Source organism: Erpetoichthys calabaricus, chromosome 5 (genome assembly GCF_900747795.2).
Source record: "Erpetoichthys calabaricus chromosome 5, fErpCal1.3, whole genome shotgun sequence".
In the NCBI taxonomy this organism is placed as follows: domain Eukaryota; kingdom Metazoa; phylum Chordata; class Cladistia; order Polypteriformes; family Polypteridae; genus Erpetoichthys; species Erpetoichthys calabaricus.
Window position 1 is genome coordinate 50,080,607 of NC_041398.2, and position 15,307 is coordinate 50,095,913.

Genomic DNA, 15,307 nt, shown 5'->3' on the forward strand with positions numbered 1-15,307 from the left:
CCATTGAGATAAAAGAATTCGCCACACGTTGCTAACAGCTGTGAGCTGTTTACCTTGTCATTATTAATTTGATTTAAAAATTATTCATTTTTAATTAGCAGAAAAAATATTTGTTACTGATTACCAGGTCTTATATGACTCTAAAGCATAATGACACAACTCAGACATGACGGTGCAGTAGGTAGAGGTTTTACTGTTAAACATAACATTGCATTTCAGGACATTCTGTTCGTTAGATTCACCATTACTTTGAACATTTTGTCAAGGCAATGGACAGAAACGGTGATGCTTTTTTGATGCTAACAATAAGTTTGGTCTCAAGAAAAGTGAAACCAAAATTAAGGATAGTGTTTTTGTTGTTCCTCAAATCCACGAACTGTTGCTTGACGATGAGTTCAAAAGGAAACTGAAGCCCACTGAATCAGCAGCATGGGAAGCAAGAAAGTATAGGAAAGCATGTTGAAGTGCTATGGGCATATGATGAGGAGAGAAAATGAATATATGGGCAAAAGAGTGATGGGAATGGAAGTACAGGGGAAGAGAAAGTGAGGGAGGGCAAAGTGGAGGTGGATGGATAAAGTTAAAGAAAATCTGAAGGAAATGGTCTTTAGTGGTGAGGAGAAGCAGGACTGAGCTGTTTGGAGAAGGTTAATCAAGCACATCGCCCACCACATACAAGTGGGAAAAGTTGAAGAAGAAGAAGAAGAAGATGTAAATGTCTTATGTATAACAAGAAACTGATTTCATGACTGGAACCCTAGTCACTCATACTCTGAACTGTGACATGATGTTGTGTCCTGGATTGTATGTAGACAGAAAACAAAAGTTATTTTGTACAGAAGGCAAAATTCATCTTTGCATGGATTCTTCCCAGCAACCAGTGATCTCCTTTCATTTTGATTTCCTATCTACACACTGATTTGCTGTCAGCCATCTCTTAATTCAACCATGACTTGTACAGTAAATTAAAAAAGTGGTATATATTGAATAGGAATTAACTGATGGTACGGACAACCTTACCCAAAACCTTTACATGGCTATATTTACATTTTCCAATACAACTCGGAGTCCTGCCACGTGCAAAAATTCACTGACGACACTGCTATCATGGGCTGCATCAGGAATGGGCAGGAAGAGGAGTATAGGAACTTAATCAAGGACTTTGTTAAATGGTGTGACTCAAACCACCTACAACTGAACACCAGCAAAACCAAGGAGCTGGTGGTGGATTTTAGGAGGACCAGGCCCCTCATGGACCCCGTGATCATCAGAGGTGACTGTGTGCAGAGGGTGCAAACCTATAAATACCTGGGAGTGCAGCTGGATGATAAATTGGACTGGACTGCCAATACTGATGCTCTATGTAAGAAAGGACATAGCCGACTATACTTCCTTAGAAGGCTGGCGTCCTTCAACATCTGCAATAAGATGCTGCAGATGTTCTATCAGACGGTTGTGGCGAGCACCCTCTTCTATGCAGTGGTGTTCTGGGGAAGCAGCATAAAGAAGAGGGACGCCTCATGCCTGGACAAACTGGTGAGGAAGGCAGGCTCTATTGTAGGCACGGAGCTGGACAGTATGACATCCGTGGCAGAGTGACAGGCGCTGAGCAGGCTCCTGTCAATCATGGAGAATCCACTGCATCCGCTAAACCAGGGGTCGGCAACCCGCGGCTCTGGAGCCACATGCGGCTCTTCAGCCTCCTTGTAGTGGCTCCCTTTGGCCTTGACAAAAAAATAAAAACCATGAAAATGAATGATGGCAATTTCTTAATTTAACTTGTATTTATATATATATATATATATATATATATATATATATATATATATATATATATATATATATGTTTATTTACTACTACTACTACTGTTATACATTTTAACATCTAATTTAGAGAGTTTAATTCTGCGTGGACAGAAGCATTTGCCTTCACCGCCAACGACGCTGGCTTACCGGTGTGCTTAATATGTGGCGATAAATTATCGAACAACAAAAAATGTAACATTGAAAGACATTTTCAAAACAAGCTCTCAGCATTCACTGAAAATAAGCGAAAAGATAAGCGAAAGAGAGCAATTTCGGAACTGCAACGGAAAGCTGAACAGAGCAAACATACTTTCAAAAAGTGGATCACTTCTACACAGTCAACTACAGCCGCTAGTTTTGTGGCAGCTCAAGAGATCGTAAGGAGGGGTAAGCCGTTCACAGACGGAGAATACATGAAAGAATCGTTCATAAAAATATCAGAGCATCTATTCTCCGACTTTAAAAACAAACGGGAAATTGCTCAGAAAATGCAAGCTGCATTTAGAGAAAGATTCAGTGAGTTCAGAAAGGAAAAAAAAACACTCTCTCCTTCCCTGTCACACCCCTGGACGTCGACCCATCCCTGCTGAACACATCCGCATTCACAGGAGTAAGTAAGCCCGATCTAGAAATTTAACTGGATTAATGGGTGTCCAAGTTCAAATGCCTGACAGCGGATCTTGAAGAAGTCACCCGTCAGAAGGCTACTCTCGCTAAAGAGCACAAATGGAGTGATATTTAAAACCTCCCCAAACCCGACAAATTTGTTTTCGACACATGGAGTGCCATTCCCGAAACGTATATGAACATGAAAAAATATGCATTTGGAGTCCTGTCCATCTTTGGCTCAACATACTTAAGTGAGCAAGTTTTCTCAAGCATGAACTTCATAAAGTCCAAATATCGCTCCTGCCTCACACATGAGAGCCTGCAGTCCTGTGTGAAGGTCAAAGTCACATTGTACAGCCCCGACATAGAGATGATCAGCAGCGAACTTCAGAAACAGAAGTCACTTTAAACAGGTGACAACAATAGCATTTAATAAGCTATTATTTTTCAGAAAAACAAAACACATTCATTTCGGACCCGGAGCTGATGTAGGTTTTTTTGTATGTTCAGGTGCTTCAGTTGATTCAGCACACTGAAATGGAATTTTATGTTTACTTTTTTAAAGCTGCTAAGCTACAGCTAAATGTTTTATTTATATTAAAGTGGGCTAGTTTTTATTTTAATTTTACACAGGTATAGGAAGGACCCAAATAGGCCTGCATAGTTCAGTTTAATTTATTTCAAAGTAGCCCTACACATGCACACTGCACTTCTGTTTGTTGTATTCCGTGGTTGTAACATGTAAAATCTTAAAAAAGATTAAAACTTTTAAAAGTTTATCAGCTGTGTTATGTTTTGCGGCTCCAGACTATTTTTCTTTGGAGGAAGAGGGGGCAAAATGGCTCTTTTCATAGTGAAGGTTGCAGACCCCTGCGCTAAACAGTATCATCTCCAGACAGAGGAGCAGATTCAGCGACAGACTGCTGTCAATGTCCTGCTCCACTGACAGACTGAGGAGATCGTTCCTCCCCCACACTATGCGACTCTTCAATTCCACCCGGGGAGGTAAACATTAAAATTATACAAAGTCATTATCTGTCTGTATACCTGCATTGTTATCGGCATTGTTATCACTCTTTAATTTAATATTGTTCTTTATCAGTATGCTGTTGCTGGAGTATGTGAATTTCCCTTTGGGATTAGTAAAGTATCTATCTATCTATCTATCTATCTATCTATCTATCTATCTATCTATCTATCTATCTATCTATCTATCTATCTATCTATCTATCTATCTATCTATCTATCTATCTATTTCAAATTACAGATGAAACAAAAAAAATAACACAAGAAACTTTTTGAATCAGGAAAATATATTTGAAAATTAGTAAATTAATTTAACTTACAATATGCAATATTTTTTAAATATTACTAGTACAATGACTCATGGAGAGGATTATAACTGTCACTTTAACGTCACCTTTAATTTCACATATTTTAACTGACAATTCAAGTGAAATAGATGTTTTAAATATCACAGAAGTTCCATGTGAGATGCTCTATCGGTATTACGTAGGCAAGTTACAATAAAATAAAATAACAAAATATAATGTTTATTTTTTATACATACACTGGGATTTCATAATGCAAAATAAAGATGTGGGCTTATTGATTTTTTTTTAAATGAAAATTTCTAGCCCTGCATGTTAAGCAGATGCTAATATTGTCCTCTTGGCTTGTAAAGTTTGGTATTCAAGAGATAATTTAAGCTCTCAAGAGAGCTGAGTCAAGTGTCAGTTTACATGTTTCTCTTTCTCTCTCTGGTGTCCAAGATTTCAAAGTAATGATTAAGCCAGTTTCACAAGATGCTTGTCTCTCTGTATCCCAGATTAACTCTGGAGACATGACAGCTAGCACTCAGCCGTACCAAATCATCCTAATTGGCAACTGTTTAATACTCCTCAATGTGACAGGTAAGCAAGTGGATTTTAGTTGCTAAGTATGCTTTGGTCAGAGAACTGTTAGGTCAGTGGGCCCCTGTGGGTTTGCATGTCAGACTTCTTTGCTAACTGCAAAAGGAGTCTGAGAAACCAATAGCATTTAAGCAGTTTATTATCTATATTATTATGAATGCACCTTGAAGACTGTTTTTGAAATATTAAATACAATACATATGTAAGCATTCTATCATGTAAGGACACAGTCAGCAAGGATTAAAACAAACACAGAAGCAAATCAGAATTGAATAATGCATAACTAGGTTTACAAAAAATACTTTACCTTATACCTCTTTCACATTCAGGTATAATTTCCACATCTAGGCAGGCATTCATTTCCCAAATTACCCTCAGCTCTCATTTTCACACGGATGAAGGATTGCTTTTCTTTACAAGGATAGATTTTATTGGATTCAATTTGGAGAATATGTTAGCAGAACACAGAATTGTCAGAATGACAAGCTCAGTAAAGGAATATTTACAGGATTTACAGGTTATTTACAGAACTAAACAAGGATCAGCCTTTAACAAGCAAACACAAATCTAGACACAGAGATTGTTAATACATTGAGGAATACTAAGAATGAATAAAGATGAAGCCAACAGGTTTTGTGATTATACAGACAGGAAACCAGAAGCCAAAGCACACTGAATCACCTTAGCAAGAAAAGAATTAGCTTCTTTTAACATCCACATTGAAATAGTAGCCATCAGCAAGGTGTGAGTCAACTCCTAGAATTCCTTTTTATGAATTAACTTTTTTGTCCCAGATTCACCTTTTGCCTAGCCTTTTGTCCAAAGGTTCCAATATTTATTAATCTACAAATCAACAGCAGTCTCTCAGTCGATCCAACATGTTCCATCTATACCATGATAAAATGAAAACAACCCTACAAATAGCTAAGCATTAAAGGCTGAAAACACACACTTGCAAACACCCACTCAGATTAACATACACACCTAAGGGATTGCTGAGTAAAAGATTTAGCGAACAATGTCAGCCTTAAGCTGATTCTTCCACCAGGTTCTCTTCTGTTCTGTGTAAGTAACATATTTGTTGGAGAAACATTATATAGTGACTATACTATCCTTACTCACTCAATGTATGGACTTGTGCTATTTTTAGCCTTTTTTGTATGAGTATATTTACTTACTTGGAATATGTAACATAATATTTTGTTGTTTTGTTATGTATGGTTTGCTCAGATATGTTTCTTTTCAGTCAACGTTTAAGGTGAGAGCACTGTCTGGGCCTACTCTTTATATTTCTTCATATCTATCTGGCTTTTCTACTCTTATCCTGTAGAATTGCATGTTAATTTAATTTTCCAAATTGGGAATGTGGCTGATTGATGGTCAACAAGCATTTTTCTACTGGGAGTCTTTCACCTTTACTTTAACAGGTTTCACTTGCTGACTCCAAATCTGAAAACTGTTTTCATCCAGCACGTCCCGTTTTATAGTTATGATGTTCCAGGTCTTGGACAACTAGGTTGACTGGACAGTAAAGGCGGATAACCATTTTAATAAATATTGGTAATTCCACTAGGGATGCCATTGAGATAAAAGAATTCGCCACACGTTACTAACGGTTGTGAATTGTTTACCTTGTCATTATTAATTTTATTTAAAAATTATTAATTTTTAATTAGCAGAAAAAATATTTGTTACTGATTACCAGGTATTATATGACTCTAAAGCATAATGACACAACTCAGACATGACGGTGCAGTAGGTAGAGGTTTTACTGTTAAACATAACATTGCATTTCAGGACATTTTGTTCGTTAGATTCACCATTACTTTGAAAATTTAGTCAAGGCAATGCTTGATGCTTTTTTGATGCTAACAATAAGTTTGGTCTCGAGAAAAGTGAAACCAAAATTAAGGAAAGTGTTTTTGTTGTTCCTGAAATCCACAAACTGATGCTTGACGATGAGTTCAAAAGGAAACTGAAGCCCACTGAATCAGCAGCATGGGAAGCATTTGTGTGGGTTGCCCAGAATTTTCTTGGCAGTCACAGAGCAGAGAATAATGCTGAGCTTGTGGATAACCTGCTGAAAGTGTATCAGCTTATGGGAGCCAGAATGTCACTGAAGATGCATTTTTTACATTCTCATCTTGATGATTTTCCACCAAATCTGGGCGATGTCAGCGATGAGTATAAGGAAAGATTTCATCAAGATATAAAGGTAATGGAAAACTGATATCAGGGAAAATTCACTCCGAGCATGATGGGTGACTACTGTTGGTTCTTGCAAAGAAAGACGGATGTGCAGTACAAGCGCAAAAGCAAATGCCTCCAACATTTTTGGGCACGCTGACCTCACTTTTATATTGCGGTAAATTGACATAAATATGCTTTAACGTGTCTCTGGTATCGTCTTCTGGTTTGTTTTCAGAATAAACACATCAAAACAATTTTGGTGGGATATAGTCCAAACTCCAGATATCGTGTTGATATATTGATATTCAAAAGCATCAAAACGTAAATGATATGTATTTCAAAAACCTGATGTGCTAGCTTAATTCCGATTTCATATATGAAATCATTGTAAAAAACTTAATAAAGAGCTGCTCTGAAATTCCCAGTAGCAAAAAAAACATTTTTTTGTAGGCCAGTGTAATGGATGAATGTAAGTCACCTTTGACTGATAAATGTCCATTTTCTGAACTACTTATTAAATATTTTCTCATGATGTGGATGACCATAAAAATAGAAAATTAAGGGACTGGTAGAGATTATGTTATTGAACTGCTCAGACAAGGTTAAAAACAAATAGACAAAAGCACAATTGTCTAGTCAAAATAAAACCCAGGAAACTGACCCAAGAGAAGTGATTGTAACGTAACTAGTAACCCTCTCCATAACTAAAATAAATTGGGTCTCATCCAACATTAGCTGCTACGGCTCTGTGATGTCACACTGGCCTTATAAAGCATCATGGGGCACTGGGACAAAGTTTATCTAAGCCAACTGCATGGTGAATTTCCAGGAAGTGTTCAGCAAACGAGGTCATGAGCGATTACAGTATTATTTGCTGTGAAAAATGTTTCAGCTATTTTCTCCTATCAACACTAACAGTATAAGTATTTTGCTAATGTTTTGTTTATGAACAGCAGAAATAAAGACATAACAGAAATCATGTTTGCTTGTTTAATTAAAAAAAGAAAATTCTTATTTGTTTGATTTTTGTTTAATCTAGTATCAGGACTCTATAGGGCTGGATAAGGCACATTGAGTGCTGTTTTGTTTTCTGAATCTGCCTAGGTAACTGCCAAAGTTGAGCAGCACCCATGCTGTTCTGTTCAGTTGCTCTTGAAAGGCAGCTGTTATGAATCCTGGAGGGCTCATACTTCTTGTTGAACACTGCAGACCAGTTTTCTGGCCCCATTTGTTCAGTTATGCCTTGTTAGTTTGTCAAAGGAATTCCCTATGGCACTTTTTTCACTTTTTAAGTGGGCATACCATGTGATGGAGTGGGATTAGATGTAGACAGGGTTAGATGATTGTATACTTACCTTATAATAAATGTACACTGTTAGATCTACATGTATTTATTTATTTAGCTAAATATTTTTTATTTATTCAATTCAGTAATAATTATATTACCTCTTTATTTATTAATCATTGTACCACATAAGTTCCATTCCTTACTGTGCAAGAATGCATGTATAGGTCTTGTTACATGCTAACAGTCTAGCTTCTGCCTCCATCCCATGCATGTCTCTGTGGCTTCATCTTTGTCTGTCACAGTTGCTTACTTCTGCTCTTTGAAATCGAAGTGGGTAAATGACATGATGTTCATATCTGTAAAAGTAAAATATAAAAGCAACTTAACTAATGTAGAAGTGTATGAAAGATTAGAGACATTTTATGCAACAGTGACTAAATATGCACTTAGTATTTCCATTACACTAAAAACAACCTCATGCCTGCATTATCTACAGATTATAATGGTTCAGTATTTCTATAACAATGTAATTTTGCGGCAAAGCGCCACAATGATCCATTATCTACCATGTTCAGGTACAACAAACAAATTCAGCTTGAGACTTCAGCACAGATTTTAAATCTCCATGAGGTATTTCTTTAAAAAAATTGACATTTAAAACATTTTAAGTAATATTAACCACAGACCCACCACATCCAACGACAACTAACAATACGCACATGCATCTCAGAATCTGCTATCTCTGATAACAATTTCAGCCCCATGATATTGTAAAATGGTATTAATATCTTTTTAAATGTACATTATGAGTACAGGTTATGATTTTTAAATATATGACTCACAATAATATGTAGTAAGCAAAATTGTAATAACAAACTCCTTGATGAATTGACTCCAACTTTTAAACCAGCAAACCAAGTCCCAGAATGCACATAAATGTTACACCATGTGCACATTTTCTTACTTGTTTGTTTTGGTCTCAGCACAGAAAAATATGACCAGCCACTTTGCATTCTTCTTCGTTTTTGTCTTGTCTGTCCACTTTGACTGTCAGTTGACAATATCGGCCGCTTATTTTTCTGGGTACCTGAACCATCCCTCTCCAGTGCCGCTACAATCTTGGCTCTTGTTTAGTCTGTTCAGCTGGCCTTATTGTCTGTCTGCCGTCCCAATTCTCTTCTCATAGCTGCAGTTACTTTTATTTCACGCTGATCTCACAGTGGCTGCTCAGTTTAAAAATGTAGGTTGGATTTTTCCTCATTGATTGTGACTCCTATTTGAGTTCTGCCTTTATCTTTTGATCAAAAATACCTTTGTGTGTATATTTTTTCAATCCCAGCATTATTTTCTGACTACCTTTCCATCATTTGGGTTCTTAATCTCTGCCACTTAAATAGAACAGCTTACAGTGATCTAGAAGGTGCCAAATTCATCCATCCACCAAGTTTTCAAGCAGGTTTATTGCCACTGCCTGTCCTGGCAGCAATGATTACAAAGCAAAAACCAACTGGAGAGGGTGCCAGCAGGGAGAGCCGTCATTTCATAGACCAGTAATATTTTTTTTGTCTCTTCTTCTAGATCATGACAAAATCAACGTGGGCAAAATCAACTTGGGCAAAATCAACTTGGGCAAAACAGTAGACCAAATAAGTAATAATAATCATTTCATCTTTCAAAGGTGTCCTGCTGTTATGGAGTTTCTACTCATTTAGCTGTCCTAAGCATGAAAGTTTCTATTATTTAAAGCATTTTAAATTCTTGAAAGCAGGTACAAAAACCGTTTGGTGAATGTTACTTATATTATGAGTACCGGCCTAGTCAGTCCTCCTTTTAGAAAGTAGTCGGGCCATTTTTGCAGAGCACTGTATAAAGTTTTATACCTCCATCTGGACATATTAATGAAATGTAGTGGTTTGATACGCATGTGCACTCTGTGATGCGTATAACAGATGGTGGGCTTTAAGAAGGAGCAATTTCTTTAGCTGCATAATACCATCTGCCTAGATTTTAAGGGAGCATGACATCTGGGGTGGCATAATGTCACGAATCAATACCTCCTAATGATGATTTGATCAAATTAAAGTGTAACAAATTTATCTCTGTGTAACTATTACATAGGCAATAACCAAAATTTGACATTAAAGTATGAATGTGATTAGAAAAAAAATAATTGTAAGTACAATTTATGTATTTTATTTAATGCAGCAATATATTTCTGTTACAAGTTAGTGCTTTATGCCCTGGAAGCCTAACATGGACCTACACAAATAAACAGTGGATTCAGCATTCAAGAATACAGGCTGGATGGAATTTCAAAACACTTTTTAAACTCCACTGCAGCAACCAACCAGTTTTAGTTTTAACTGAAATTTTAAATTCCACAGTGATCGCGTGTTAAAAAAAAACAAACATTTATCCCATACAAAAGAAAACAAAAATGGAGTGTCTAAATAATTACTGTCTCAATGATTCCACATATTATGATGAAACACTGACAGACTGGTGCCAAGACAGAATAAACACACAATTCCAAATGCAGTAATTCGGAGTACCTCCCATCAGGGCCATTATTATCCATGTCAGGGCCTGTGACAGAAGTGTACTATTGGGCCCCTCATCAGCCTCAGCCTTGCAACACATTAGCTATAACATATCCTCTAATATTTCAATCCAAAGGCAAAAATATTATCAGCTTGTATTTTTTTTTATCACTGCAAACCAGATACAACACAATATTTTCACATCATGGAAAACAAATACAGTAAACCAGCTATGGTACCCATATAAGACAGGTTAAAGTAGGTTAAAGTGTTATGTAATCAACATAGACCCCAACGTTAACATTTGCAGTACAATGTGTCCATCCAGTTGCTATGTCTCTCCCACATACCATTTGGTACAGGATTCGTAAAAGCAGTGCTAATGCTTGTGATGAGCCATCTGTTGGATAGCAGAGACATAGCAACTGGATGGACACACAGACACTTGTCTTTTTATTAAGGTAGATAACAGGTTGAATCTTGCTGAATTATTTTTTTTTACAAAATCCACAATCAAACTCTCACATGGGCAAACTCATTAATGGGCATATTGACCTGATATACAAGCACATTTTTGATGGACAAAATCACAAGATTGTTCAGTCTTGCTTGGTACAGCGATGCACTTAAGTAAATCACTTCTCAGATCTTTATCTTTTACAGGACCGTTTGGTTAACCCTGTTAAATAACTGAAATTTGGCTGAGCTGGGGGCCGCTTTTATCCCATGGTGTGTAGTAGAATAGCACGGAGTTGATTTGCATAACATCTCACTCAGTTTAAGTCATTATGCGTTCCCATATTCTGTAGCTCCACACAGTTGTCCCCATATCTCTTATCAATATTATTACTGATGGTGCTGTTACAAAAACAATTTCTGCACAGACTGCCCTCGGACACCCGCAAGCCCAGGGTCCCAGGACAAGTTTTCCTACAAAGTTGGTGTTTCCTGTGTACATTTTGTGAAAACCAGTCAAAAGAGGATGCCAAAATGTCAGGCATTAAAACAATTCTGGCACACCTGAATGATATAAATTTCTCTGAATTCTCTAATTATGGACTATAATCCTAAACTTAGTGGCACCGTCTGCAAATGGATTTTATACTTTCTGTTGAACACCATCATGGGGCAGCATGACTTCCTCCACACTGGCCTTAAACCCAAGGATCCTCAGGGTAGTGTCCGAATACCCCTACTGTACTCCTTAGGCCGGGTTTATACTTCACGCGATGTGACACATGCTGCAGCGGATGTTCCTGCTACAGTATTGTTTCTACAAGTGTTTCACCGTTTATACTTGCATGCGTACTTTCGTAAATCTGGAGGAATCCAGCAGGTGGCAATGCGAGATATTATCATGGTGAGAACAGGTTCTGCTTCTCTGTGTTGTAAATTACCTGGAACATCCATTAAATTCTGATGACACCTTACCACAATATCTCTGACAAGGATGTTTAATGATTAAATCCATCAATCCAGGGATGTGTCCATTCCAGCAAGCATTGGGAACGAGGCAGAAACAATCCCTGGATGGGGCCTCAGTTCATCGCAAGGTGAATACAAGCACACACATACACTGGAGTCATTTTAGTGTCACCAAATCTGCACAGTGTGGAATCCAACCAGGGAATACCAGCGACGTGACTCCCTGCAAGACAGCAGTGCTACCGCTCTGCCACCGTGTCACCCCCATGTGTGTAATTATTAACAGTATTCATTATTTAAACAAAATTAACGATTTATCTGTAAAATGTAACAAGCATACTTTAATGCATTTCGTCATGAAAGTGATATCAAGTATAAATATAAAGATTCTAAATTTGTAGAGAGTTGGAATATCATACATTTAATGTGTTCTGTGTGATGATCTATTGCTGCTTGCCGTAGCGATTAAAAACTGGGATGACGTTTACAATGCTCTGCTTTAATGATAAGGTAACTACAAGATTAAAGTGGACATTTCGAGATTAAAGCCCAAATTTCCACTTTAAGCACAAAATACACGTTTTCACCATGTCCTTAATTTTTTTTTGCTAAGTGGCTTAAATACAGTGCTGTACATTATGTTGCTGTTGTGAAGTTGCAAAAAAAAAAAAGACAGCACAAAAGATGGTATGTGAGACTTTCAAAATGTATCGTGTCATTACGATCGTGAATATGCAATGCTTGAATATGAAAGCACCACGAATGCATCTGTATGTCGGCATTTTGCTTCACCACATCGAACCATTCATCAAACATCGAAGTACACACATCGATACCGGAGGATCCTCAAAGCAGCTTTCTGGCACATGTAGATAGTAAACAGAGACTCTGACGTCACGTTCCGACTTTTAGTACACTGTGCCCCCCGACTTTTTGCTGGTACTGCAACTCGTGCAAGCGTCGCGTTAGTTTCTAAGGACCTGCTCAGAGGAGGTGTCAAATGAACGCTGCAAACTTGTGGCAGCCATGATGCAGGCACGTATGCATTCTGAGCGTGAAGTATAAACGAACTCTTATTCATCATTGATCATTTTATCCAATCACACCAACTCCATCATTAAAGGGTAAGTTAGGTATTTTGCAAGTCAAAATTTTTATTTTCTCACTCATGGCATGCAGTACATTAATTTTGCACTCAAAATTGTTTTCTTAAATGTAAAAAAACTACTAGGCCTGACCTTGCAGTGTAAAGCGAGGTCTACTGGAACCCAGCCCAAATGATAAAACAAATGCAGTACCTTAAAACTTCCCAAAGATATCCATTATGAAGTGGCAAAGGTTTTAATTTTGGAAAACATGCCTTTCATGTTTCTGATGTATGTTTAAGTCAACAAAGGAAATTAGAAGTAATATATGTTTGTACAGATCCTTTGTGCCATTAACTGAAAAAATGTTCCTGATGTGCTTGCAGCACAAAAGGAAAGTAAGTGGCCAAAATAAATTAAAAGTAACAAAATAACCTTGTTTGAAGCTTACATAACTACCTAAACAAAACACTGTTTCTTTAAGGAAACAGGAAACAAAACAAATTTGTTAAACAAAAGAGATGAAGATTAGGGAATTTGTGAAAATGTTATAGCAAAATTTAGAATCATCTCCATAGACATTTGATCTTTTTTGTCTTAAAAGATGTGTGCTACTTGCCACCATGTTTTATATAACATTATGACAAAATAAAGCAACACACTCAAGTGTGTCTTATCCCAGGAACACAAAATGTGCAAAAACACAAAATGGCAACTTCCATGCAAAAACATGGTGATGGAACAATTAGATGGCTATAAAATAAAGCCTGAACAAGGAAATAACAAAAAAAAAAACACAACATAACCCTTTCTCTGGTGAGTGGGCCACAAAATATCTATGAAAATGATACTGTTGTTACATTATTTATTGTTAGTATTTTTTGTTATTGTGCTACTCCTTTTTGCTGCCATTTTGTCATACATAGTCGCTGTCATTATGTTGGGTTGTTTTGATTTTGGTAGCCATTTTGTTGATGGCAGTGCATCCTAGCTGCTATCATCTGATGTCAAAGAGTTGATGTGAAATCACCACACTATACTCCTGGTGTACAAGAGTTAGGACAAAAAGACCAACCTTCACGATTTTATGATGCAATATTTAAGGAGACTTATGTAGGGCTAAGACTTGTGCATGCTATTTTGAGCTTTAGGCTACATCCCAGGCAAAGCATTTTTCGCTGAATTTTTGACCTTCAAGTTTGTCCACAATTTCAAAGTTATGCTTTCTAGGTTCTTAAAATACATTTTTCTTTGCCCTTTTATTCTTCAGAGGCAGAACAATTTCAAAGCAAAATTTAGTATGATTTTCTTAGATTTTTCTCCTTGGTTTAAAATGAATTGAGCTCTTTCTACAATGCTTTAGAATATATATATATATATATATCCATCCATCCATCCATCCATTTTCCAACCCGTTGAATCTGAACACAGGGTCACGGGGGTCTGCTGGAGCCAATCCCAGCCAACACAGGGCACAAGGCAGGAAACAATCCAGGGCAGGGTGCCAACCCACCGCAGATATATATATATATATATATATATATATATATATATATATATATATATATATATATATATATATATATATATACAGTATATGATGTTACCATATACAATGCATTGGTATGACATGAATCATATCACAGCAATGAAAAGCATCTGAAAACCTAAAATGACAATGCCCATAAAACAAAATGGTGACAGAAAAAAGATAAAATTAATCCCAAACAACCAATTAACTAAATCACAACAGCTCCTTCACTGGACTATTCAGAGCAACCATTGTGGATGGAGTTTTCATTTACAGTAAATAAGGAACTAAAACAGCTGCAGTTGTATTAAAACAGTAAAAAATGTGCATATTGAGCAAGATATATTCTGGTTTTTGCACATGCTTCTTATGATCTCAAGTAGATTGAAGAATATATTAAGATTGGGAGATGTCTTCAAATAGAGAAGATGGCAAGAGGCATGCAGAGGTGTCTTGTATTAGGTGAGGGGAGGAGACAAGCTTACTATCCAAATCAGAACATAAGCTAACTATGTGCAAAAGGCATAGTGAATGAAACAGCTATGAGTTCTACTACCTTTTAGGTCTCTTTAACACTAAGGGTGGTATTAAAAGGCAGAACAGAGCAGAGATCTTGTCACTTAAGCAAGGGTTAGGATACCATAGAGAAGTCAAAAGTACGGATCAGCAAAAGCTCAACACACAAAAACAAAAATTGAATTTGAAAGAGCAAGCAAAAAAGGTTCTAACGCTACCTGGATTTGTTTTGAATCCAACACACAGAAAGTCTTTGCCTGCATTGATTTTTTTCATCTGATCATAGGATCATAGACAACATGGCCATGCTATGCAAAGTAGTACAAAATGGTGGTGTCCAAAAGAAAACCTAACCACAGAGTGAGTATTTTGAGGTGGTACATAAACATTCCAAAAAACCTCTA